This window comes from Hyla sarda, chromosome 3 (genome assembly GCF_029499605.1).
Source record: "Hyla sarda isolate aHylSar1 chromosome 3, aHylSar1.hap1, whole genome shotgun sequence".
In the NCBI taxonomy this organism is placed as follows: domain Eukaryota; kingdom Metazoa; phylum Chordata; class Amphibia; order Anura; family Hylidae; genus Hyla; species Hyla sarda.
In genome coordinates this window covers 82703095-82727906 of record NC_079191.1, presented here as the reverse complement: position 1 = coordinate 82727906, position 24812 = coordinate 82703095, and the positions used below count along the sequence as shown (strand labels likewise).

Here is a 24812-nt window from a genome sequence, read left to right as displayed (position 1 = left end):
AGGGTAAAGATTTTTTTTTAAATAAAAGTCATTTACAAATCTTTTTAACTTTCTGGCACCAGTTGATTTAAAAAAAAAAAAAAAAAAAAAAACGTTTTCCACCGGAGAACCCCTTTAACCATCAGATCTTACCCATATGGGAATAGATGACTGCCGCCCGTCCTCTACGATCGTTTCGGAACCTTTTTTCAAGAGGTACTGATTATGATTATGAGAAGTCATTAGGACAGATAATGACAATATTAGTAAGTATAATCAGTAATATGAAGTAAAGGGGATTTTAAGCTGCATTCTTTACATTTCTATTTTCACAGTCTCATAAGATCGAGCCATGAACTACAATCCCCACCATAATATCTACAACTCCGTTGCTACAGCAGCTTGGCTAGCAGATTTCTCCTTTATATCTGGACTGGCACCCAGCTGTATTGTTCTCCTCAGGTAGGTAGGTATAAGAAGGCAGCCTACCTGAAGCATCACTCCTACCAAGCTTCGGACACAAGGTTAGAAGTCAGCCGTACGGGCGGTAAACCGCAGCTTTGAAGTGCAGGTGTGCAAACTGCGTTCTTCATCTGGACCCCAATGAAGTCATTACCCAGAATGAATGTAAAGTACGCTCAATGCTCAACAGGAAAAAGGATACCGTGCTCCACAGACTAAGAATGTGTATATAAAAGGAAGTTCCGTGCAGGATTTCCTATTGGAGAACCACTTGCGCTCCCTGTAAAACACAGGCATGATTAGACCTACAGATGATGGGGCTCCGCCTACGTCACCCCAAACACCCGCTTCAGGAAACAGGTCTCCGCATTAATGACCGACTAGAAGCACATCAAGTACAAAGCCGCTGCATCGGGCCCTATAGAGTCATTACTAGATACTTTGACACATTACAGCAGTGGCCTTCAAACCAAGGACCTACAGAGGTTGCAAAACTACAACTCCCAGCAAGCCCGGACAGCCAACGGCTGTCCGGGCTTGCTGGGAATTGTAGTTTTGCAACCTCTGGGAGGTCCACAGTATGAAGATCATGTCAAGTGAAAAATTCTTTCTGTACCGTAGTTTGGCTGAGCAGACACCTGGGGGTAGGTGGTCGTTTCCCTGTGACCCCTGGTCACGTAGGAACCTGCAGGCCGATGTACACTATTGGTGGTGGTGGTAGCTTTAAAATTTATTTACAGAATAATAAATAAAGGCTCAGGAGGGAAAGGTATACCTGCGGCCTTTCAAAAGGTAATCTAGGCGCCATTATATTACGTTTCCTTGGGGACCTGCCAAGGAAGAAAATGCTTCCGCAACTAAACATTGAGTGCCCTGTATTACATTTTAAACCAGTGGAAAGGCTCCTGTGCCAGACGAAGGTGTCGGCGACAGACCCTGATGGAGACCCCTATATATCTGTACTATTGAGGGGCACTTCACATGCCGTCTAATAAAAAGTCACTGTTGGGGTACGCTCATATGTTGATAAATTAAGGCAGATTTACTCCATACCTGTGGATGGGGTTGTCCAATACCCCATCTACAAAACAGCATTAATAAAATACTTCATTTAACGCATAATAGGGGGAGATTTATCAAAACCTGTGCAGAGGCAAAGTTGCCCAGTTGCCCATAGCAACCAATCACATCGCTTCTTTCATTTCTAACAAAGCCTCTGAAAAATGAAAGTAATGATCTGATTGGTTGCTATGGGCAACTGGGCAACTTTGCCTCTGCACAGGTTTTGATAAATCTCCCCCAATGTTCTGCAAAAGTCTCATGTAGCATGAACTTCTCTTACTATGGAGTCATGGATAAGATCCATCACATGGGCCCCGAGGACGTCACTCGTCATTGCGCAGCGCACAGCAACAGCGCAGGACGCCGCAGGAGCCAGAAGTAGAGCGGACCCCAGGAACAGGTAATTATAAAACCGGGGATAGGGGAGGCAATCAGGCAGCGGGGGTGGTTGGACTCAGGACAGGCAGGGGGAGAGAAGTGGTCGGCGGCAGTCTCTGGCCCCGCAAAAGCCACTGCAGTTCATTGATTTAAAGCGCCCGCACTATCCGCAAGGTAATTGCCGATACCGATAACTTAGAAAATAATGAATATCGGCCAGACCGATAATCGGTCGATCCCTAACAACCACCACATGATTTCTGGCTTCACGGCCACACCTACACTCCCTATCCCATTGTGTGGATATTGCCGGCAGAGAAGCCCAGTCTCCTCAGCACATAACACTTCTCTTTTCCTGCTGTAGATTTAAAGGGATACTCCGGTGGAAATTTTATTTTATTTTTTTAATCAACTGGTGCCAGAAATTTTAAACAGATTTGTAAATTACTTCTATTAAAAAAAAAAAAAAAAAATCTTAATCCTTCTAGTACTTATTAGCTGCTGAATACTACAGAAGAAATTATTTTCTTTTTCAAACACAGAGCTCTCTGCTGACATCATGACAACAGTGCTCTCTGTCCATTTTAGGAACTGTCCAGAGCAGAATGTGTTTTCTATGGGGATTTTCTCCTACTCTGGACAGTTCTTAAAATGGACAGAGATGTCGGCAGAGAGCCCTGTGGTCATGATGTCGGCAGAGAGCCCTGTGGTCATGATGTCGGCAGAGAGCCCTGTGGTCATGATGTCGGCAGAGAGCCCTGTGGTCATGATGTCGGCAGAGAGCCCTGTGGTCATGATGTCGGCAGAGAGCCCTGTGGTCATGATGTCGGCAGAGAGCCCTGTGGTCATGATGTCGGCAGAGAGCCCTGTGGTCATGATGTCGGCAGAGAGCCCTGTGGTCATGATGTCGGCAGAGAGCCCTGTGGTCATGATGTCGGCAGAGAGCCCTGTGGTCATGAGGTCAGCAGAGAGCCCTGTGGTCATGAGGTCAGCAGAGAGCCCTGTGGTCATGAGGTCAGCAGAGAGCCCTGTGGTCATGAGGTCAGCAGAGAGCCCTGTGGTCATGAGGTCGGCAGAGAGCCCTGTGGTCATGATGTCAGCAGAGAGCACTGTGTTCCAAAAAGAAAAGAATTTCCTCTGTAGTATTCAGCAGCTAATAAGTACTGGAAGGATTAAGATTTTTTTTAATAGAAGTAATTGACAAACCTGTTTAACTTTCTGGCACCAGTTGATTTAAAAATAAATAAATTTAAAGTTTTTTCACCGGAGTGCCTCTTCAATCACTGGTACAAACACTGATCACAGAAGATCCAGATACTTGCAAGAAGTTGACGGCCTGCTCCCACATGTAGTGCAAGCCACAGTTCATACACCTATAACTAGTTATAACAACATGTCTACCTCACAGACAGTGAGGCAAGGTGAGCATCTCACCTCAGGAGGTAGTGTGCAGAGCTGGTACTGCAGAGTTAAGTCCTGCCGGCATCTTTAACCCACCCACTGGTCACTTACCCAACTTCCTCTGTTCACTCATATGATCACTACCTGACAACCCTGCACAGAGGACGAGCCAGGACTATATACAGCTTCACTGCTCATCAGTAGAAGCCATTAAGAGGACGTATTACTGACCAGCAATAAGTCCACCGAGTGGTCCAGCCTCTATGCAGTGTTGTGTGTGTTCTTTGCCAAAATCTTTTTAGATTTGCATAATAAACTGAATAAAGAGCACAATGTATTTACTCAAAATACACAGGGCCGGACTGTAATACAAAGGCAACAGATCCGTTGTATATGATCTCCCTTTGGCTGTCCGGGCATGATGAGAGTTGTAGTTTTGCAACAGCTGGAGGCACCCTGGTTGGGAAAAACTGTTTCAGACAACCACAGAAAAACTAAACAAAACCACAAGATACAACTATGCCAAGCGAACACCTTTTAGTTTTAGGATTTTTTTATTTATTTTTATTTATTTTTTTAAGTGGGGCCCCACTTCTGTATTAGCCCCAGATGGCAGAAAATGCAGTATCGGTCCCGTATAGCATCCAGGCTTTTGCTAAATATAAACTAGAGCTGAAATAGAGGTCGTATCAAGTGATCAAAACCCAGCTGAAATGTAATAGATCAATCTGTCTCAGCGGAGTCGCCCTGTACAGTCCTGGTCTGCACGAACAAACACAGGGATTGTGTAAAGGCCAAATACCAACCATCCCGCCCTGTTATCAGGTAGTCAGATTACAACGCGATGAAGGGAGATTGTGCAGCGGCCACCACGGGGGGGGGGGGGGGGGCATGGGGACACACACACACACACATATTGAATCCTTACATAGCATACAGACTATGCCAGGTATACAACACCGGATTCAATAATAAACTTCATAATACTTATTATCAGAGTATAAAACAGAATAATGACTGCGAGCAGATTGTAAAGGTTGTGAATCATGTCTACCGGGCACTGGGTGGCTCTGGAATGCAAAGGGTGTGAATGTGCCAGAAACACACCGCTAACTATTTACTTCTACAGGCAATGCTATGCTCATTCGCTGACTAGGTAACCATGTACAGTGACCCCCCCGACCTACGATGGCCCCGACATACGATTATTTCAACATGCGATGGCCTCTCAGAGGCAGCATCAACATACGATGCTTTTGTATGTCGGGGCCATCGCATAAAGGGCTATCCGGCAGCGCAGACTGCTTCAGCTGTCACCGGATAGCCGTTTACGGTGCCCCATGTGGTCCGGTGACGATCACTTACCTGTCCTTGGGGGCTCCGGCGCGTCCTCTTCGGGATCCTCTGCATCGTCGGCGCTCTCCATCATCGTCATCACGTCGCTGCGCACGCAGTCCCATCATCCAATAGGAGCAGCCTGCGTAATGACGGCAACGGAGAGCGCGGATGTCGGGTAAGCAGAGGCCTTGCCGGAGCGTCAGGGACACCCGGGGACGCGGCGACAGCGATGGACGGAGACATCCATGGCAGCGGTGACGGTCCAGAGCCCCGAGGACACGTGAGTATAACCTCCAATACCAGTGGTCTTCAACCTGCGGACCTTCCAGATGTTGCAAAACTACAACTCCCAGCATGCCCGGACAGCCGATGGCTGTCCGGGCATGCTGGGTGTTGTAGTTTTGCAACATCTGGAGGTCCACAGGTTGTAGACCACTGTCCTATACTTTACATTGCACGGATCCCTCAACATGCGATGGTTTCAACAAACGATGGTCCATTTGGAACGGATTACCTGTAATGTACATTATAAGTTACAGACTCTTCCTAGGACGACCCTTGTATAATCTGATGTTCGCTTCAGGTTCTGCTTCAGAAATATTTTGTAATTGTCTGTTATCACTAGAGGAAGCTGTGGCCGACCGTCCATATGACTGCAGAGTGCGGCTGCCTGTTCTGGGGACGGAGGCGAGTCTAGTAGTGGGACCCCCCCCCCCCCCCCCCACACACCCCACCCTGTGCGGCGTGCACACTAATTGTTGGATCTGACAGATTTTGGAAATTAATCTCTACTAATCTGACGTATGAGGAGAACATCTGTCTAGTAAAGATGCACTCAACAATGACAGACTTCCTTAAAGGGGTATTCCAGCCCCTAAAAAACATATCCCTTATCCTGTGAATAGAGGATAAGTGTCTGATCACAAGGGTTTCAACCTCAGACCTCGCCTCTCCCCCGCAATCTTTAAAATGGGGCGCAACTGTCCCATCTGAATATTTCCATGCATTCTCTATGGGAGCGCTGGAAATACCCAAGGCCCCATTCTAGGTATCAAACACATTTTATCACCTATCTACAGGAAGATTTGAGATTCCCAAGTGCCCCTTATGAATGGAGTAGCAGTGCACTTGTAAGATCACAATCTCAGCCAGCACCATAGCAATAAATAGAGCTGACCAGAGTCTATAGCTCACTCCAATAATCTCTTTAAAACAAATGGGGTACAACCTGGCAGGGATACGTCAGAAGGCAGTTTTAAAATTCCCCTGCCAGATCTGGCTGCCATATGCCCCAACCATAGATCTGGGCTGATTTCACACATTTTACTCTCCGATTCATTTCAATTGGAGAAACCATACAGAAAAGTGTAAGATCCTTTTAGCATGGATATTTTAGTGTCATATCGACTGAGATAACCATATCCAATTCAATGGGAGAAGTTTTTTCACACATAGAAGATGGTGATTTGGATATGGAATTAGTGTAGATCCTACGTCCATCATCAGGACAGAATTTTACAGATCACGAAGTGATTAGCTGCTATGTTTGGGGAAACATCATTGTTATGCTCTAGAAGCCAGGGCTTGACAAAGCTGTTAAAAATGTAGCAGCCAGGGTGCCGCATGCAGTCACACAACTGGACGCTGTGACGTCTTCTGGTCATTACTGTCCCCTCATCTACTCTTACCATCCCCTGCTGCCTGTGTTTCATTACTGTCCTCTCATCTCCCCCAGTGTGTCAGTCATAAGTGTCATCTCATCTTTAAAAAAAAAAACAAAAAAAACAATATATGCTGCTCAAAAAAATTAAGGGAACACTAAGATAACACCCTAGATCTGAATGAACTAATCGTATGAAATACTTTTGTCTTTACATAGTTGAATGTGCTGACAACAAAATCACACAAAAATTATCAATGGAAATCAAATCAACCCATGGGGGTCTGGATATGGAGTCACACTCAAAATCAAAGTGGAAAACCACACTACAGGCTGATCCAACTTTATGTAATGTCCTTAAAACAAGTCACAATGAGGCTCAGTAGTGTGTGTGGCCTCCACGTGCCCGTATGACCTCCCTACAATGCCTGGGCATGCTCCTGATGAGGTGTCGGAAGGTCTCCTGAGGGATGTCCTTCAGACCTGGACTAAAGAATCTGCCAACTCCTGGACAGTCTGTGGTGCAACGTGGTGTTGGTGGATGGAGCGAAACATGATGTCCCAGATGTGCTCAATCGGATTCAGGTCTGGGGAATGGGCGGGCCAGTTCATAGCATCAATGCCTTCCTCTTGCAGGAACCCAGGGCCAACCGCACAAGCATATCGTCTCACAAGGGGTCTGAGGATCTCATCTCGGTACCGATCGACCGATTATCGGTTTGGCCGATAATCACGATTTTGGGCATTATCGGTATCGGCAATTACCTTGCCGATAATGACCCGCCCCCCCCCGACCGCCGCACCGCGTCGCACCCCCCACCGCACTGCCCCGGCCCCATTGCCTCCCCCATCCCCGGTTTTATAATTACCTGTTCCCGGGGTCCACGCTACTTCTGGCTCCTGCTGCGTCCTGCGTTACACTGTGCGCAATGACGAGTGACGTGCGCGACGTGACTTCACCGTCAGTGCGCACAGTGACCGCTCAGGAGGACGCCACGGGAGCCAGATGTAGAGTGGACCCCGGGAACAGGTAATTATAAAACCGGGGATGGGGGAGGCAATGGGGCCGTGGCGGTGATAGGACTCAGGACCCCCGGACAGGCAGGGGGAGAGAAGCGGGTGGTGGCGGCGGCCTATGGCACCGCAAAAGCCACTGCAGTTCATTGATTTAAAGCACCCGCTTTAAATCAATGATCTGCAGCGGTGTCGCAGGGGGATAAATAGCCTATAACTAATACCGGAATATCGGTATAAGTTATCGGCTAACGGCACTAACCTCCACCGATTTTCGGTATCGGCCCTAAAAAAACGATATTGGTCGATCCCTACTTATGGCAGTCGGGCTACCTCTGGCAAGCACATGGAGGACTGTGCAGCCCCCCAAAGAAATGCCACCCCACACCATTACTGACCCACCATCAAACCAGTCATGCTGGAGGATGTTGCAGGCAGCAGAACGTTCTCCACGGCATCTCCAGACTGTCACATGTGCTCAGTGTGAAACTGCTTTGATCTGTGAAGAGCACAGGGCGCCAGTGGCAAATGTGCCAATCTTGGTGTTCTATGGCAAATGCCAAATGTCCTGCACGTTGTTGGGCTGTAAGCACAACCCCCACCTGTGGATGTCGACCCTCATACCACCCTCATGGAGTCGGTTTCTGACCGTTTGAGTGGACACATGCACATTTGTGGCCTGCTGGAGGTCATTTTGCAGGGCTCTGGTAGTGCTTCTCCTGCTCCTCCTTGCACAAAGGCGGAGGTAGCGGTCCTGCTGCTGGGTTTTTGTCCTCCTTGTCAAGCAAGGTACAACAAAACTATCTAAAAACACATAGATGAGGTGCAAGTCACATACACCAGATTTTTGGTGCAATAGTAAAGCTGCCACACTGTGAGAAAATTTTTAGGCAGATTTCACTCAAATAAAAACAAAGCACGATACAAGTATGAAAAGATCTACCCAAGATGGCTGAATCATCACATGCGCCGGACAATGTTGACATTCCATTTGTATTAGTAACCCAGCAGAGCAAACAGGTCAGTGCTTTACGGTATCACAAGCAGGTTAGGGGAGCCTCTCCTAATCCTTTAAGTTTATTATGTATACTGAAGGTTCGGGAGAAATCTGCGCAGATACAGCAGCAATGTAGAACATTTAGCAACAGACAATGTGGTAGGTGATCAAACTCACTTCACCTATGGGCGACTACCAAAACATCTCGAAACGAATCAGCCTGCGGGCATGGACTTTGTAAGAGCAGGTGGAATGTGCTGCAGAATGTGCGAGACATGCAGAAACAAGCCAAAACTAATGGAATCAAAGTGCTGGAGCTTAGAAAGCGTACAGGGGCGGCCACTGCTAGACTACTGGGTACAGACAAGGGCCCCGGCATCCGGAGTTAGGGTGTATTCACAAGTACAGTATTCGGGACATATTTTGAGGTGCACGATTTGAAGCTGCAGATTTCAGTGTAAACTAAATGACTGAACACAGCTTCAAATCTTACACATCAGATATGTGCAAGTTATTGTACATGTGAATAGACCCTTAAAGGGGTACTCCGCTGCACAGCATTTCGAACAAACTGTTCCGAACGCTGGAGCTCGTGATGCCATAGCCCAGCCCCCTCATGACATCACACCCCGCCCCTCAATGAAAGTCGTCAGCCGTCACACCCCCTCCCATAGACTTGCATTGAGGGGGCGGGGCAATGACGTCATGAGCTCCCGGCGCCAGCGTTCGGAACAGATTGTACCAAGCGCTGAGCAGCGGAGTACCCCTTTAAGAGGTATGCTGCCAGCCAAGGGTGGCTTCTCACCTTCAGTCGGACATATGCTGCCTGGACAGAATATCAAAGTCCTACTCGCAATAAATTTTCAGAAAAAATAATTTTTACTCTTTGTATATTATATCAGAACATTTGTGGCAATTTTTTGCACCATAATCCTGCCGCTGACTAACATTGCTGGTGCAAAACACACTATTAGTGCAGGATACATTACAGGGGAATCCACCGTCCATTGCAAGCATGTCCTGGACACACGGCCTGAGCGCAGCGTGGGATAAAGTGTGGGGGTGGGGAATTTATTCTGGATGAGTAATTATTACTGTCTAATGCCGGATAGCAGGTAAGGTATGCAGTGCTTGAGGCTTATTGTGCACAGGATAGTAAGTGCATTTGTCATCTAATACCTAAAAGAGTTAAAGGGGTACTCCGGAGAAAGACAAATGTTTTTTAAGTCAACTGGTGCCACTATGAGCATGCATCTGTTATTAAACATCCATTTTCTGTGTAAAAACGGATGTATAATAATGGATGAAATAACGGCTGAATAAATAACCGCAGTTATAACATCCCTCATGTACGGACGTTTTATCACCTCTGCCTACAGACTCCCACAGCCGGGACTACTACTACTCCCATCATGGAACAGACTTGTTTCCATGATAGGAGTAGTACCCACGACTGCGGGATTCTGCCGGTGGCTGGGGAGGCTACATTAGTGTTTGTACTACAACCCCCATCATGGAACATGTTCTGTTCAATGATGGGGGTTGTAGTACAGGGGCTGAGGGATTGATCGCACTGGGTCTCACTTCTGAGACTCGATACGATCAGAAGTTATTAAGCAGGGGAGCGGGCGGCACGGTCCGCATCCCTGCAATGTATCGTGTGTTTTAACTTTCATTTTTAAATCCCCCATGGGGAGCCCTGAATGGCCGGTGAAGAAGCCATTCAGGGCTCCTGGCGGTTTTTTTAAAATGAACATTGTCAGTGACAGCGGGGGCCATATGTATATTAAAAGCGCTGTGGGGGGGGCAAGACATATAGCACTGCAAGGGGGGTAGACATATAGCCTATACATCTAGCCCCCCCAGCGCATTTATAATATGCCCCCCGCAGCACATTAATAAAGATATGACCCCCGCCAGCGCATTTATAAATATATACCCCCTGCTGGCACATTTATAAATATATGTATGATGTGCCCCCCGCAGCCATTAATTAAAGGGGTACTCCGGCCCTAAGACATCATATCCCCTAACCAAAGGGATAGGGGATAAGATGTCTGACCGTGGGGGTCTCGCCGTTGGGGACCCTCATGATCTTGCATTCAGCACCCACCTCGGGGAGCTGCATGCCACGCTGCCAGCTCAAAATCTGCCGTGTGACGACCAGGGGGCAGGAGTCACAACTCCGCCCCCCCCCCTCGCTATGCAAGTCTATGGGAGGGGGCGTGACGCTCCCCAAGGTAGGTGCTGAATGCAAGATTGCGGGGGTCCCCAGCAGCGGGACCCCTGCGGTCAGACAACTTATCCCCTATCCTTTGGATAGGGGATATGTCGTCTTAGGGCCGGAGTAGCCCTTTAATAAAGATATGTGATAATGTGTACATGGTTGACCCCCGCAACTTGATGTAGTGGTGACAGGTTGGCCGTCAAATGCGGGCCAACTGCAGTCGCCATTATATAGGTGCACTGATATTTTGTCCTTTTATGTATAGGTCATGATTATATAATATTTTTGGTATCCACCATTTTCTTGGTGATCTTTTTAACTGCAATAGTAAAAGTTATGTTTTATAAGCAACTTTTTCCCTGAGGGATTTCTATATTTTTATACTTTTTTTTTATACCTTCGCTTATGTCACTGCACAACCCCTTTTACGCAACACTGTTACCTTAAAAACTGTTGGCAATGCAATGTTTTTCTTGCTGACAGTAGAATGCAGTCTCCATACAAGAGCTTGCTGAGTCTTCACATAACATGGGAGCACTGGTGATGATTTTACACCCTGCAGACACAGCCTGTCAGAAAGGATGAACCTTAGAGAAAGAGCTGGGAATAAAGCAGCCGCACAGACACCAAAGCTCAGGTGGGGTACAGACAGCTGCAAAATGTTTGCATGCCAGGGAGTGACATCTCTTGGGGTAGCAATCACACCTTGAATAAAGGGGTACCTACTCAATTGGTCTTTACGCCTTCATTGCTTATCAAAATTTCTGTAGCTCAACAGTTTTAAAGGGATATTCCAGGAAAATTTTATATATAAACTGGCTCCAGAAAGTTAAACAGATTTGTAAATTATTTCTATAAAAAAAAAAATCTTAATCCTTCCAGTACTTATCAGCTGCTGCTGAAGTTGAGTAGTTCTTTTCTGTTTAACTGCTCTCGGAAGCTGTCCAGAGTAGGAGCAAATCCCCATAGCAAACCTCTTATGCTCCGGACAGTTCCCGAGAAAGACAGAGGTGTCAGCAGAGAGCACTGTTGTCAGATAGAAAAGAACTCGACTTGAGCAGCTGATAAAAAAAAAAAAACTTCCAATAGTTATCAGCTGCTCAAGTTGAGTTGTTCTTTTCTATCTGACAACAGTGCTCTATGTGGACACCTCTGTCTGTCTCGGGAACTGTCCGGAGCATAAGAGGTTTGCTATGGGGATTTGCTCCTACTCTGGACAGCTTCAGAGAGCAGTTAAACAGAAAAGAACAACTCAACTTCAGCAGCTGATAAGTACTGGAAGGATTAAGATTTTTTTTTTATAGAAATAATTTACAAATCTGTTTAACTTTCTGAAGCCAGTTGATCAGTTGCTTTCGTAGTATTACTGAAAATCATGTGCAGCAGTGGTACAGGTGAAATGCAGGCACCAAATCCGATGGATTTCATCCTGCTCTTCAATAAGTTGTGCCAGATGTGGTTGGAAACCGCTTATCTCCTCCTACTGAACTAAAATGCTTGTGGGTCGCCATAAGAAAAACAAGAAGTTTCTATGAGACATTTATCACATATAAAGTACTAACTAGTCACACGTGCTACACAGTTTCTGTACTTAGTGACTATGGGTATAGGCCACCCCTTTGTTCACATCTCTTCAGACAGGCCTATAACTAGAGATGAGCGAACTTACAGTAAATTCGATTCGTCACGAACTTCTCGGCTCGGCAGTTGTTGACTTATTCTGCATAAATGAGTTCAGCTCTCAGGTGCTCCGGTGGGCTGGAAAAGGTGGATACATTCCTAGGAAAGAGACTCCAGCCACCGGAGCACCTGAGAGCTGAACTCATTTATGCAGGATAAGACATCAACTGCCGAGCCGAGAAGTTCGTGACGAATCGAATTTACTGTAAGTTCGCTCATCTCTACCTATAACATTCTCTAATTGTCCTCAACATATCCCCACACCTCTTGTTTGAATAGTTATTGTGTAATATTATGTCTGATACTTGTCTTTGTTTGTACCCCATAATTGTAAGCGCTGCGGAATCTGTAGGCGCTATATAAATAAAATAATAAAACAGTGAAATAAGTATAAAGATCTCAACATGCTATTCTAGGGGGGTCTGAAATGCTAAACAACAAGTGTAGAGGAGGTGGCGAAACAATATATACAGTCACCATGTCCTACAATTACACCAACGAGAACTGGAGAAGCAAGGCTGTCACATCTTTCAGCCATAATTCTAAAGCCACCGTCCTGACACGGTGCAAGAGCCCTTGTACAACCAAAGCAGCGCTGACCTGCTGGAGCAATGTTTCCTAACCAGGGGGCCTCCAGGTGTTGCAAAACTACAACTCCCAGCATGCCCGGACAGCCAAAGGCTGTCCGGGCATGCTGGGAGTTGTAATTTTTCAACACCTGGAGGCACCCTGGTTGGGATACAATGTGCTGGAGAATCAACCCCACAAGACATCAGCAGGTTCAGCCTCCACTGCACATCCCATAGATTTGATCAGTTTAAGATCTTGGGAATTTGGAGGCCAAATCAACATAGTCTTCATGTTCCTCCAACCATTCCTGAACTGTTTTTTGCTTCTTCCCACAGTGCACCCAGGGGCAATCTCCACCCCAGGTAAGTCACACGCAATTCATGAGAACAGACCGCCTTCTTCCATAACCTCATGATTCAGGTCTGATCCATATAATGAAAAAAAAAAAAAAAAAATTATATATATATATATATATATATATATATATATATATATATATATATATAATTTTTTTTTTTTTTTTTACACACACAAACACACACACACACACACACACTGGTCCCTCAAGTTACAATATTAGGCTGGTTTACATAACGTTTTTACCAATACGGGATCGCATACGGCTGGGGGGGTATGCAGTTTTCCACTGGACCACAAACCTTGGTCGACTACGGTTTTAGGTGGACCGCATTCGGGGCAAAAATGAGCCGTCCGGAGTCAGCGTTTCACTCTGGTCGGCTCATTGAAATGAATTGTGTACGGGCGGCATACGGCTGGGATACGGGAGCGTAAGGTTTTAGCTCCCCCCACAGCCTTATGCGGTCCCGTATTGGCAAAAACGTGATGTGAACCCAGCCTCAATTGGTTCCAGGACGACCATTGTATGTTGAAACCATTGTATATTGAGACATTGGGGAAGATTTATCAAAACCTGTGCAGAGGAAAAGTTGCCCAGTTGCCCATAGCAACCAATCAGATCGCTTCTTTCATTTTAAACAAGGCCTCTGCAAAATGGAAGAAGCAATCTGATTGGTTGCTATGGGCAACTGGTCAACTTTTCCTTTGCACAGGTTTTGATAAATCTTCCCCCATAACTCTATGGAAACCTGGTAATTGGTTTTGAAGCTACCAAAATGTCATCCAAAAATAAGAAAAGTGAGGATTAAAGAAAAATAAGTAGATAACTAATATAGATAAAGCAAATCCTTACATATAAAAGTAATAAAGAGCAGCTGGGAGCTGTAAATCACTGTCTATGTAGAGGACAGGAGCTTCTTCAGGGTCCTGTACAGTACACGCAATGTCCTAAAAAAGTAACATGGAGCCGCCCTCACCTGGTGTCCAAAGGAGCAGCTAACTGTGACACAGGTAATGGGTAGAACAAAACATGTAATACCTCCCTGTACTGTAGTGATTCGATACCAAACAGGAATTCAGTGCATACACTTCAGTAAGACAGGTGTTTACCAGTGAATGGGGGAGAATTACACAAACCTGCATGGAGCACAAGTGGTGCAGTTGCCTATAGCAACTACTTATTAATGTACTTTTATTTTCACAGTGCTTTTTAAAAATTAAGAAGCACTTTGATTGGTTGCTATGGGCAACTGCACATTTTGAATCTTCCCCTATGAGTCCGTCCCAGTCACAGAGCTGTCAGCTTGTTCTTGTAATCGTTTGGGGTCTGAGCAACACCCCGAACGATCAAAACTTTGGAGACGTCTTTTCTACTACAGTGGCCATTATACTCGCTATCTGATATATCCCATCCCTGACAGGCGGCAGTGTCCTGAGATAATTCAGGCCATTCCCTTCACCTATCAGTGGCTTTAAATCTATGATCAGTGTATATCTACTAAGCTTTACCTTAAAGACCTGAGCAGCAGCAATACAGATCATATAGGATTACCAGCTCAGAACTGTAAAGTCAATGAATGTTAGTGTGAACGAGCGCCGCCACTTCCTGGATAATAAATCAATGACTTCACGATGTCACCAGGAAAGATTATCACAACCTGGGCCCCTGATGGGACCCCAAGGCTGTACTCAGTGTAGGCACCAAACAGATCTGCCCAGATCCCCATCTGCTGGGCCTAATCCACCACAATGAGTTATATTCCAAAGCAGTGTTTCCCAACCAGGGTGCCTCCAGCTGTTGCAAATCTACAACTCCAGCAAGCCCGGATAGCTGAAGGCTGTTTGGGTATGCTGGTAGTTTTAGTTTTGGAACAGCCAGAGACACTAGTTAGGAAACACTGCAATAACTGGGCAGATGCAACACAGCTGTCACAGAACTACAACTCCCATCATGCCCACCCAGAATGTGGCCCTGGAGCCTTGGGCTGTCAGGTGATGATGAGGGTTGTAGTTTTGCAACACCTGGTGAGTCACATGTCTAGGGATCTAGAGATTACCTTACGGCTGGAGCCTAGTAATGACAGGCGCCATAGAAGTCAATGTAAACCAATAGCTTTGTATGGAAAGAAGAAGGGGGTCACATGACCTAGTCACTGACACAATGTACACGCTCGTCTTCCTGCTGCCCACACTTGTGACCCCCGCCCCGGTGCCCAGCCGGCCCCCACCATAATATACAACCCCCGCATGTTACAACAGGTAATATCTGCCCGCAGTGGTCACCTGCTCCCGGCCACAGACGGGGCGAGGACAGCGGGGGACTACCGGGGAGTGATCTGGTAATTACCGGGCGTGAGACTGTAGAGCTGCGGCCTGAACTCCCCGCCGGTGCCGGCTCCCTCCTACGTTCTGCTCAGACCCTTTTCTCGATGCACAGACCCTCCTTCTCCTCACCCTTTCCGGTTCCGGGTTGCCACACCTCCTCCTCTTCCCCTTGTGCCTGGGGCACACCGCACAGCAGCCTCTTCTTCTTCCTCATTGAGAGCGCCCCCTGCTGCCCGTCCTGTCCTGTGTGCAAGGACTGTGTGCACACTCTGCTACAGAGCCGTGCGGCAGCTACAGGACTTTATTATTTGTAGGGGTGCAGTGTATACAGGACTGCGGGGTACACATGGGTGCGGAGTATACAGGACTGCGGGGTACACAAGGGTGCAGTGTATACAGGACTGCGGGGTACACACGGGTGCAGAGTATACAGGACTGCGGGGTACACAAGGGTGCAGAGTATACAGGACTGCGGGGTACACAAGGGTGCAGAGTATACAGGACTGCGGGGTACACACGGGTGCAGAGTATACAGGAATGCGGGGTACACAAGGGTGCAGAGTATACAGGACTGCGGGGTACACAAGGGTGCAGAGTATACAGGAATGCGGGGTACACAAGGGTGCAGAGTATACAGGACTGCGGGGTACACAAGGGTGCAGTGTATACAGGACTGCGGGGTACACAAGGGTGTAGTGTATACAGGACTGCGGGGTACACAAGGGTGCAGAGTATACAGGACTGCGGGGTACACAAGGGTACAGTGTATACAGGACTGCGGGGTACACAAGGGTGTAGTGTATACAGGACTGCGGGGTACACAAGGGTGCAGAGTATACAGGAATGCGGGGTACACAAGGGTGCAGTGTATACAGGAATGCGGGGTACACAAGGGTGCAGAGTATACAGGACTGCGGGGTACACAAGGGTGCAGTGTATACAGGACTGCGGGGTACACAAGGGTGTAGTGTATACAGGACTGCGGGGTACACAAGGGTGCAGAGTATACAGGACTGCGGGGTACACAAGGGTGCAGAGTATACAGGAATGCGGGGTACACAAGGGTGCAGAGTATACAGGAATGCGGGGTACACAAGGGTGCAGAGTATACAGGACTGCGGGGTACACAAGGGTGCAGTGTATACAGGACTGCGGGGTACACAAGGGTGTAGTGTATACAGGACTGCGGGGTACACAAGGGTGCAGAGTATACAGGACTGCGGGGTACACAAGGGTGCAGTGTATACAGGACTGCGGGGTACACAAGGGTGCAGTGTATACAGGACTGCGGGGTACACAAGGGTGCAGAGTATACAGGACTGCGGGGTACACAAGGGTACAGTGTATACAGGACTGCGGGGTACACAAAAGTGTAGTGTATACAGGACTGCGGGGTACACAAGGGTGCAGAGTATACAGGAATGCGGGGTACACAAGGGTGCAGTGTATACAGGAATGCGGGGTACACAAGGGTGCAGAGTATACAGGACTGCGGGGTACACAAGGGTGCAGTGTATACAGGACTGCGGGGTACACAAGGGTGTAGTGTATACAGGACTGCGGGGTACACAAGGGTGCAGAGTATACAGGACTGCGGGGTACACAAGGGTGCAGAGTATACAGGACTGCGGGGTACACAAGGGTACAGTGTATACATGACTGCGGGGTACACAAGGGTGTAGTGTATACAGGACTGCGGGGTACACAAGGGTGCAGAGTATACAGGAATGCGGGGTACACAAGGGTGCAGTGTATACAGGAATGTGGGGTACACAAGGGTGCAGAGTATACAGGACTGCGGGGTACACAAGGGTGCAGTGTATACAGGACTGCGGGGTACACAAGGGTGTAGTGTATACAGGACTGCGGGGTACACAAGGGTGCAGAGTATACAGGACTGCGGGGTACACAAGGGTGCAGAGTATACAGGAATGCGGGGTACACAAGGGTGCAGAGTATACAGGAATGCGGGGTACACAAGGGTGCAGAGTATACAGGACTGCGGGGTACACAAGGGTGCAGAGTATACAGGAATGCGGGGTACACAAGGGTGCAGAGTATACAGGACTGTGGGGTACACAAGGGTGCAGTGTATACAGGACTGCGGGGTACACACGGGTGCAGAGTATACAGGACTGCGGGGTACACAAGGGTGCAGAGTATACAGGACTGCGGGGTACACAAGGGTGCAGAGTATACAGGACTGCGGGGTACACACGGGTGCAGAGTATACAGGAATGCGGGGTACACAAGGGTGCAGAGTATACAGGACTGCGGGGTACACAAGGGTGCAGTGTATACAGGACTGCGGGGTACACAAGGGTGTAGTGTATACAGGACTGCGGGGTACACAAGGGTGCAGAGTATACAGGACTGCGGGGTACACAAGGGTGCAGAGTATACAGGACTGCGGGGTACACAAGGGTACAGTGTATACATGACTGCGGGGTACACAAGGGTGTAGTGTATACAGGACTGCGGGGTACACAAGGGTGCAGAGTATACAGGAATGCGGGGTACACAAGGGTGCAGAGTATACAGGACTGCGGGGTACACAAGGGTGCAGTGTATACAGGACTGCGGGGTACACAAGGGTGTAGTGTATACAGGACTGCGGGGTACACAAGGGTGCAGAGTATACAGGACTGCGGGGTACACAAGGGTACAGTGTATACAGGACTGCGGGGTACACAAGGGTGTAGTGTATACAGGACTGCGGGGTACACAAGGGTGCAGAGTATACAGGAATGCGGGGTACACAAGGGTGCAGTGTATACAGGAATGCGGGGTACACAAGGGTGCAGAGTATACAGGACTGCGGGGTACACAAGGGTGCAGTGTATACAGGACTGCGGGGTACACAAGGGTGTAGTGTATACAGGACTGCGGGGTACACAAGGGTGCAGAGTATACAGGACTGCGGGGTACACAAGGGTGCAGAGTATACAGGAATGCGGGGTACACAAGGGTGCAGAGTATACAGGAATGCGGGGTACACAAGGGTGCAGAGTATACAGGACTGCGGGGTACACAAGGGTGCAGTGTATACAGGACTGCGGGGTACACAAGGGTGTAGTGTATACAGGACTGCGGGGTACACAAGGGTGCAGAGTATACAGGACTGCGGGGTACACAAGGGTGCAGTGTATACAGGACTGCGGGGTACACAAGGGTGCAGTGTATACAGGACTGCGGGGTACACAAGGGTGCAGAGTATACAGGACTGCGGGGTACACAAGGGTACAGTGTATACAGGACTGCGGGGTACACAAAAGTGTAGTGTATACAGGACTGCGGGGTACACAAGGGTGCAGAGTATACAGGAATGCGGGGTACACAAGGGTGCAGTGTATACAGGAATGCGGGGTACACAAGGGTGCAGAGTATACAGGACTGCGGGGTACACAAGGGTGCAGTGTATACAGGACTGCGGGGTACACAAGGGTGTAGTGTATACAGGACTGCGGGGTACACAAGGGTGCAGAGTATACAGGACTGCGGGGTACACAAGGGTGCAGAGTATACAGGACTGCGGGGTACACAAGGGTACAGTGTATACATGACTGCGGGGTACACAAGGGTGTAGTGTATACAGGACTGCGGGGTACACAAGGGTGCAGAGTATACAGGAATGCGGGGTACACAAGGGTGCAGTGTATACAGGAATGTGGGGTACACAAGGGTGCAGAGTATACAGGACTGCGGGGTACACAAGGGTGCAGTGTATACAGGACTGCGGGGTACACAAGGGTGTAGTGTATACAGGACTGCGGGGTACACAAGGGTGCAGAGTATACAGGACTGCGGGGTACACAAGGGTGCAGAGTATACAGGAATGCGGGGTACACAAGGGTGCAGAGTATACAGGAATGCGGGGTACACAAGGGTGCAGAGTATACAGGACTGCGGGGTACACAAGGGTGCAGAGTATACAGGAATGCGGGGTACACAAGGGTGCAGAGTATACAGGACTGTGGGGTACACAAGGGTGCAGTGTATACAGGACTGCGGGGTACACAAGGGTGTAGTGTATACAGGACTGCGGGGTACACAAGGGTGCAGAGTATACAGGACTGCGGGGTACACAAGGGTGCAGTGTATACAGGACTGCGGGGTACACAAGGGTGCAGTGTATACAGGACTGCGGGGTACACAAGGGTGCAGAGTATACAGGACTGCGGGGTACACAAGGGTACAGTGTATACAGGACTGCGGGGTACACAAGGGTGTAGTGTATACAGGACTGCGGGGTACACAAGGGTGCAGAGTATACAGGAATGCGGGGTACACAAGGGTGCAGTGTATACAGGAATGCGGGGTACACAAGGGTGCAGAGTATACAGGACTGCGGGGTACACAAGGGTGCAGTGTATACAGGACTGCGGGGTACACAAGGGTGTAGTGTATACAGGACTGCGGGGTACACAAGGGTGCAGAGTATACAGGACTGCGGGGTACACAAGGGTGCAGAGTATACAGGACTGCGGGGTACACAAGGGTACAGTGTATACAGGACTGCGGGGTACACAAGGGTGTAGTGTATACAGGACTGCGGGGTACACAAGGGTGCAGAGTATACAGGAATGCGGGGTACACAAGGGTGCAGTGTATACAGGAATGCGGGGTACACAAGGGTGCAGAGTATACAGGACTGCGGGGTAGACAAGGGTGCAGTGTATACAGGAATGTGGGGTACACAAGGGTGCAGAGTATACAGGACTGTGGGGTACACAAGGGTGCAGTGTATACAGGACTGCGGGGTACACAAGGGTGCAGTGTATACAGGACTGCGGGGTACACAAGGGTGCAGAGTATACAGGACTGCGGGGTACACAAGGGTGCAGAGTATACAGGACTGCGGGGTACACAAGGGTGCAGTGTATACAGGACTGCGGGGTACACAAGGGTGCAGTGTATACAGGACTGCGGGGTACACAAGGGTGCAGAGTATACAGGACTGCGGGGTACACAAGGGTGCAGTGTATACAGGACTGCGGGGTACACAAGGGTGCAGAGTATACAGGAATGCGGGGTACACAAGGGTGTAGTGTATACAGGACTGCGGGGTACACAAGGGTGCAGAGTATACAGGAATGCGGGGTACACAAGGGTGCAGTGTATACAGGACTGCGGGGTACACAAGGGTGCAGAGTATACAGGACTGCGGGGTACACAAGGGTGCAGTGTATACAGGAATGCGGGGTACACAAGGGTGCAGAGTATACAGGAATGCGGGGTACACAAGGGTGCAGAGTATACAGGAATGCGGGGTACACAAGGGTGCAAAGTATACAGGACTTCGGGGTACACAAGGGTGCAGAGTATACAGGAATGCGGGGTACACAAGGGTGCAGAGTATACAGGACTGCGGGGTACACAAGGGTGCAGAGTATACAGGAATGCGGGGTACACAAGGGTGCAGAGTATACAGGACTGCGGGGTACACAAGGGTGCAGAGTATACAGGACTGCGGGGTACACAAGGGTGCAGTGTATACAGGACTGCGGGGTACACAAGGGTGCAGAGTATACAGGACTGCGGGGTACACAAGGGTGCAGTGTATACAGGACTGCCGGGTACACAAGGGTGCAGAGTATACAGGACTGCAGGGTACACAAGGGTGCAGTGTATACAGGACTGCCGGGTACACAAGGGTGCAGAGTATACAGGACTGCCGGGTACACAAGGGTGCAGTGTATACAGGACTGCCGGGTACACAAGGGTGCAGAGTATACAGGACTGCGGGGTACACAAGGGTGCAGAGTATACAGGAATGCGGGGTACACAAGGGTGCAGAGTATACAGGACTTCGGGGTACACAAGGGTGCAGAGTATACAGGACTGCGGGGTACACAAGGGTGCAGAGTATACAGGACTGCGGGGTACACAAGGGTGCAGAGTATACAGGACTGCGGGGTACACAAGGGTGCAGAGTATACAGGACTGCGGGGTACACAAGGGTGCAGAGTATACAGGACTGCGGGGTACACAAGGGTGCAGAGTATACAGGACTGCGGGGTACACAAGGGTGTAGTGTATACAGGACTGCGGGGTACACATGGGTGCAGAGTATACAGGACTGCGGGGTACACAAGGATGCAGAGTATACAGGACTGAGGGGTACACAAGGGTGCAGTGTATACAGGACTGCGGGGTACACAAGGGTGCAGTGTATACAGGACTGCGGGGTACACAAGGGGGCAGTGTATACAGGACTGCGGGGTACACAAGGGTGCAGTGTATAACAGGACTGCGGGGTACACAAGGGTGCAGTGTATACAGGACTGCGGGGTACACAAGGGTGCAGTGTATACAGGACTGCGGGGTACACAAGGGTGCAGAGTATACAGGACTGCCGGGTACACAAGGGTGCAGTGTATACAGGACTGCGGGGTACACAAGGGTGCAATGTATACAGGACTGCGGGGTACACAAGGGTGCAATGTATACAGGACTGCAGAGTACACAAGGGTGCAGTGTATACAGGACTGCAGAGTACACAAGGGTGCAGTGTATACAGGACTGCGGGGTACTCAAGGGTGCAGAGTTTACAGAACTGTGGGGTACACAAGGGTGCAGAGTATACAGACTGAGGGGTACACAAGGGTGCAGTGTATACAGGACTGCCAGGTACACAAGGGTGCAGAGTATACAGGACTGCGGGGTACACAAGGGTGCAGAGTATACAGGACTGCGGGGTATACAAGGGTGCAGTGTATACAGGACTGCGGGGTACACAAGGATGCAATGTATACAGGACTGAGGGGTACACAAGGGTGCAGTGTATACAGGACTGCCAGGTACACAAGGGTGCAGAGTATACAGGACTGCGGGGTACACAAGGGTGCAGAGTATACAGGACTGCGGGGTACACAAGGGTGCAGTGTATACAGGACTGCGGGGTACACAAGGATGCAATGTATACAGGACTGCGGGGTAGACAAGGGTGCAATGTATACAGGACTGCGGGGTACACAAGGGTGCAGAGTATACAGAACTGTGGGGTACACAAGGGTGCAGAGTATACAGACTGAGGGGTACACAAGGGTGCAGTGTATACAGGACTGCCAGGTACACAAGGGTGCAGAGTATACAGGACTGCGGGGTACACAAGGGTGCAGAGTATACAGGACTGCGGGGTACACAAGGGTGCAGTGTATACAGGACTGCGGGGTACACAAGGATGCAATGTATACAGGACTGCGGGGTAGACAAGGGTGCAATGTATACAGGACTGCGGGGTACACAAGGGTGCAGAGTATACAGGACTGCGGGGTACACAAGGGTGCAGAGTATACAGGACTGCGGGGTACACAAGGGTGCAGAGTATACAGGACTGCGGGGTACACAAGGGTGCAGAGTATACAGGACTGCGGGGTACACAAGGGTGCAGAGTATACAGGACTGCGGGGTACACAAGGGTGCAGAGTATACAGGACTGCGGGGTACACAAGGGTGTAGTGTATACAGGACTGCGGGGTACACATGGGTGCAGAGTATACAGGACTGCGGGGTACACAAGGATGCAGAGTATACAGGACTGAGGGGTACACAAGGGTGCAGTGTATACAGGACTGCGGGGTACACAAGGGTGCAGTGTATACAGGACTGCGGGGTACACAAGGGGGCAGTGTATACAGGACTGCGGGGTACACAAGGGTGCAGTGTATAACAGGACTGCGGGGTACACAAGGGTGCAGAGTATACAGGACTGCGGGGTACACAAGGGTGTAGTGTATACAGGACTGCGGGGTACACATGGGTGCAGAGTATACAGGACTGCGGGGTACACAAGGATGCAGAGTATACAGGACTGAGGGGTACACAAGGGTGCAGTGTATACAGGACTGCGGGGTACACAAGGGTGCAGTGTATACAGGACTGCGGGGTACACAAGGGGGCAGTGTATACAGGACTGCGGGGTACACAAGGGTGCAGTGTATAACAGGACTGCGGGGTACACAAGGGTGCAGTGTATACAGGACTGCGCGGTACACAAGGGTGCAGAGTATACAGGACTGCCGGGTACACAAGGGTGCAGTGTATACAGGACTGCCGGGTACACAAGGGTGCAGAGTATACAGGACTGCAGGGTACACAAGGGTGTAGTGTATACAGGACTGCGGGGTACACAAGGGGGCAGTGTATACAGGACTGCGGGGTACACAAGGGGGCAGTGTATACAGGACTGCGGGGTACACAAGGGTGCAGTGTATAACAGGACTGCGGGGTACACAAGGGTGCAGTGTATACAGGACTGCGGGGTACACAAGGGTGCAGAGTATACAGGACTGCCGGGTACACAAGGGTGCAGTGTATACAGGACTGCCGGGTACACAAGGGTGCAGTGTATACAGGACTGCCGGGTACACAAGGGTGCAGTGTATACAGGACTGCGGGGTACACAAGGGTGCAATGTATACAGGACTGCAGAGTACACAAGGGTGCAGTGTATACAGGACTGCAGAGTACACAAGGGTGCAGTGTATACAGGACTGCGGGGTACTCAAGGGTGCAGAGTTTACAGAACTGTGGGGTACACAAGGGTGCAGAGTATACAGACTGAGGGGTACACAAGGGTGCAGTGTATACAGGGCTGCCAGGTACACAAGGGTGCAGAGTATACAGGACTGCGGGGTACACAAGGGTGCAGAGTATACAGGACTGCGGGGTACACAAGGGTGCAGTGTATACAGGACTGCGGGGTACACAAGGATGCAATGTATACAGGACTGCGGGGTAGACAAGGGTGCAATGTATACAGGACTGCGGGGTACACAAGGAGGCAATGTATACAGGACTGCGGGGTACACAAGGGTGCAATGTATACAGGACTGCGGGGTACACAATGGTGCAATGTATACAGGACTGCAGAGTACACAAGGGTGCAGTGTATACAGGACTGCAGAGTACACAAGGGTGCAGTGTATACAAGACTGCGGGGTACTCAAGGGTGCAGAGTATACAGAACTGTGGGGTACACAAGGGTGCAGAGTATACAGACTGAGGGGTACACAAGGGTGCAGTGTATACAGGACTGCCAGGTACACAAGGGTGCAGAGTATACAGGACTGCGGGGTACACAAGGGTGCAGAGTATACAGGACTGCGGGGTACACAAGGGTGCAGTGTATACAGGACTGCGGGGTACACAAGGATGCAATGTATACAGGACTGCGGGGTAGACAAGGGTGCAATGTATACAGGACTGCAGGGTACACAAGGGTGCAGAGTATACAGAACTGTGGGGTACACAAGGGTGCAGAGTATACAGACTGAGGGGTACACAAGGGTGCAGTGTATACAGGACTGCCAGGTACACAAGGGTGCAGAGTATACAGGACTGCGGGGTACACAAGGGTG

At 49.4% G+C, this 24812-nt stretch overlaps 1 protein-coding gene across 5 annotated transcripts in view; it reads right to left on the bottom strand.

The window, feature by feature from the left end:
• PAK2 (p21 (RAC1) activated kinase 2) overlaps positions 1 to 15604 on the bottom strand; it is a 67574-nt gene extending 51970 nt beyond the window's left edge. For 3 of the 5 annotated variants that reach the window (XR_008891007.1, XR_008891008.1, XM_056564426.1), the window contains exon 1: positions 15473 to 15604. The gene's annotated coding sequence lies outside the window, so the exon portion shown is untranslated. Of the gene's footprint in view, positions 1 to 1494; positions 1516 to 15472 lie in introns of those variants that run through there. The other 2 variants (XM_056564428.1, XM_056564427.1) reach the window with 2 other exon arrangements.
• Between the last annotated feature and the right edge of the window lie 9208 nt (positions 15605 to 24812).